At 34.3% G+C, this 4,058-nt stretch overlaps 1 pseudogene; it reads left to right on the top strand.

Annotated features, from left to right (window-relative positions):
• Window positions 1–2,711: 2,711 nt before the first annotated feature.
• Window positions 2,712–3,336, top strand: LOC102982302 (phosphorylase b kinase regulatory subunit beta-like; annotated as a pseudogene).
• The last annotated feature ends 722 nt before the right edge of the window (window positions 3,337–4,058 follow it).

Here is a 4,058-nt window from a genome sequence, read left to right as displayed (position 1 = left end):
GTTAAGAATCCCTGGCTTGAGTATTGGTATATTTTCATTAACTTTCAGTTTACCCTCTCCATCTGCAGATACAGTTCTTTATTTAGCTTATTAAAATTATTTTTCATTGTTATAGCTTTATTGCCTCCATTCCAAGTGCACCATCCATATGTAGGCTCTCTCTGCTCTGTCTTCCACTATTACTAGCTTCTTGCTTATCATTTTCATCTCTAAATCCTCTTCTTTGTAATTTTAGCAAGCTTCTCAAATATTTTCTCCATATTACTAATTTGGTTTCCTTTGGGGTTGGTTCAGTTCATTATGGACATATTACTTAAAGGCAATGTGTGGATCTAGTTTGGTTTCTGATTAGATAAGACAAGTACTTGAAGAAATAATTGTTGAGACAATTGAGGAAATCTGAATATGGTCTGGGTATTAGATGTACTAAGGAGGTATTAGTCTTATTAGGTGTGATGATGGAATTGTGGTCACCGTTTTTAAACAAAGGAGAAAAAAAGACTATGTATCAGATAAACTCCCTCAAGTAGGAAACTTCTCATTAAAATTAATGCAAAGCAAAAGACAATGGAGTAACATCTTTTAAATGCTGAAGGAAAGAAATTGTTTCATTAAATGGTATACATTAAATATGTACAGTTTTTTTGTAATGACAATTATAACTCAATAAAATGGTTTAAAAAGAGATTATCAACCTATAATTCCATATCAAAAAATTCTTCAGGGGGCTTCCCTGGTGGCGCAGTGGTTGAGAATCCACCTGCCGATGCAGGGGACACAGGTTCGTGCCCTGGTCCGGGAAGATCCCACATGCCGCGGAGCGGCTAGGCCCGTGAGCCATGGCCGCTGAGCCTGTGCATCTGGAGCCTGTGCTCCGCAACGGGAGAGGCCACAACAGTGAGAGGCCTGCGTACTGCAAAAAAAAAAAAAAAAAAAAAACTTCAAAAAAGAAAGCAAAATAAAACATTTTCAGACCAATAAAAAAATGACAGACTCATTGCCAGCAGACTTACACTACAAAGAAATGTTAAAGGAAGTTCTTCACATTGAAGGAAAATAATACTAGATGGAAAATAGGACCTACACAAAAGAATAGAGAGTTCCAAAAATGGTAATTATATGAGTATATATAAAAGATAATTTCCCTGGTTCTATATATTTTAAATATTTTAAATAATATACTGTTTACAATATATGGAAGTAAAATGTAGGACAATAGCAGAAATAACATAAAGAAAAAATTGAATTATGTTGCTGTGAGTTCTTTACACTATGTATGACGTGTTGTAATATTTGAAAGTAAACTATGGTAAATTAAAGATGCATTATAACTTATTTATAAGTTATGAACTCTAGGGAAACCATTTTTTAAAGAATTAAAATAGATAAAACAATTGTGGTTTTAAAATGAAATTCTAAAACATACTCAACTACCAAAAGAAGGCTGAAAAAAGAGGCAGGGAAAAGAACAAAGAATAGAGAGAACAAGTATTAGACTAATAGCAGTATGGTAAAATTAAACCAAACATATTAAAAATTACTTCAGCTAGATATGGTATAAACATCCCAATAAAAATGCAGAAATCATCAGTCTGGATAAAAAAGCAAGATCCAACTACATGCTGTCTACAAGAAAAAGAATTATACAAAGTCACAAATAGATCAAAAGTAAAAAAAATGGGGCTTTGCTTTTTGTAATGGCAGTGTAGCTTCTATTTAACCGAATGTTCAACAGATAACTATAAATTCTAGACAAAATATAAAAACAACTACCTAAAAGTCCCAGAGAGTAACAGAAGCAGGCAGAATCTAGAAGGGAGTCAACATTTGGATGAAGAGGACATTGTTGGAGGAGTTTCAGACTTTTATGGCTTTTTTCTTAGAGAGAGTCCACAGTGGAAAATAAAACTCAGTTAGAAGCCCACAGAGCCTCTACAATGAATCATTCACAGTGGACGAAATCCAACATTACTATGAAGAAAAAAGAAAATGAGACTCATACACAAAAGATAATCAGTGGATACCAACCCTAGGATGACCCAAATGTTGAAATTAGCAGGCAAGGATTTTAAAGCAACTATTATAGCTATGCTCAAGGACATATGCTTGTAATAAATGAATATGCTTGTAATAAATGAACAAATAGAAACTATAAATAAGAGCCAAATGACAAGGCAGCAGCTTGAGCACATGGTAAGGTTGTGGGCTCATGGACAAAGTGAGCTGGAAAGTGCTGGAGCAGAGAAAGTCCAGGCCAAGTATTAAGTTTGGCTTGTGATGCTTATAATTAGAATCAATAATTTGCAATTGCAAGTTCACCTAATGCAGTCCTGCCCTCTTCATCCAATTTCTTAAGGTTCCTCTCAGTTTATGAACCTCTTAAAAGTATTAATATTCTAAGATCTGATAATGAAACCCTGTGGGATAAATCAAATCATTATTACAGAATTGTCAAGTTAACGTTGCTGCTGTTTCAAGGTCCAACAATGGGTCTCTTTTTCACTAAAAGGTGTAATGATGACTAGAATACCAAGATCTGGTATAGCCTACACTGTGCTTCTAAAGCTTGGGCCTTTAACCCTTACATGTAGTCAGGGTGATTGTGACAAAAGAAAGATCTATGAGCTTGGCTATAAAATGTATGAGAAAAAATAAATAAATAAATAAATAAATAAAATGTATGAGAGGTATTTTCTACTGCTACATGCACCATGATGATAAAGTTCAGCAGTTTAAACAAGACTCAACCCATGCCTAGTGAAGTTAAGCAACTTCTGTTGGATGTTTTGCAGCCTCAACAGCATGGAAGACGTTGACTAAGCAGGCATCAGATCAATGAGTCTTTGAATAGAACTTCAACTGGGTTCTCTGACCAAGCATTGCAGACCCTGCAAAAGACACTGAATGGTATCATTGCACCTAAGAGGCATTTACCATAGCAACCAATCTGTCAGACATGATCATGTATGAGAGGAATTTCTTTCTCCTTCTTGAAGACATATTGGAAAAGAGCAACTAGCCAAAGAACAGAGAGATCATCGTGGAGTTATTAATGGCTGCACCCATCGTACTCGAAAGAAATCTTCAGCCAGACTTTCAAGACAAAAAGTAGATCTAGACAAACTAGTAAAAGAAGCATTTCATTAATTTCAAAAATATGAGATTCAACTAAAGGAAGTTGAAAAAAAAGACGATATGGTTTTCTTTTACAACACTCTCTTCAATCCCCTGGAAAAAAGAGGAACATACAGCTATTTAACAAAGGCTCTGATAAATATTCTGCTGGAGGGAGAAGTCAAGCCAAGCAATAATGACCTGTGTTTGGTTAGCTGGTGAGGCAGGTAGAAGAAACTCTGTTGAGACACTTTGTCCAGAAGTGTGTTGTTTTGTTGAAGCTTAATCAAGGCATCCATAAATTAATGGACTGATTATGCTGGTGAGGTGCTTGTCACACTGTTGGCAGAGTTATTGGACCTCCTGAGTGCTATAACCAATCTAATGGTAAGAAATATCTTTATTCAAGAGTAAAAAATTTGATGATCATGCCAATAGCAATAATAATCTTCACTGAATGATAGAATACTTTTAAAATGGAAAATTGACCTCTGCTTGTTTAATGATCTAATAGAGCATGAAAATGAATTTGTGCTTTATGTTTTTTGATCACTTGATATTGTCTCACAGGTCACTGAAGCTCTGCTTTTTAAAAAATCTTTTTTCCTCTGCTTTTCAGATTGGATAATTTCTATCGATCTGTGTTCAAGTTCTTTGTCCCTTTCTTCTTCTGTCTCCAATCTTCTCTTCAGCTCATCCAGTGACTGTTTTTCCCATTTCATATGTTGTAGCTCTTTAGTTTCAGAATTTCCATTTGATTTATAAAATAGCATTTATTTCCCTAAAGTTCCCCATTTTGTTTAGCTATTATCAATATAATATTTTAATTTGTCTTTGAATATATATATATATATATATATATTATTATATATATTTACCTCTTTAAATGTACTTTTCTGCTAATTCCAACATTTTGGTCATACAGAATTCTGTTTCTATTAACT

Source organism: Physeter macrocephalus, chromosome 11, assembly GCF_002837175.3.
Source record: "Physeter macrocephalus isolate SW-GA chromosome 11, ASM283717v5, whole genome shotgun sequence".
Classification (NCBI taxonomy): Eukaryota; Metazoa; Chordata; class Mammalia; order Artiodactyla; family Physeteridae; genus Physeter; species Physeter macrocephalus.
This window is presented reverse-complemented; position numbering and strand designations above follow the sequence as displayed.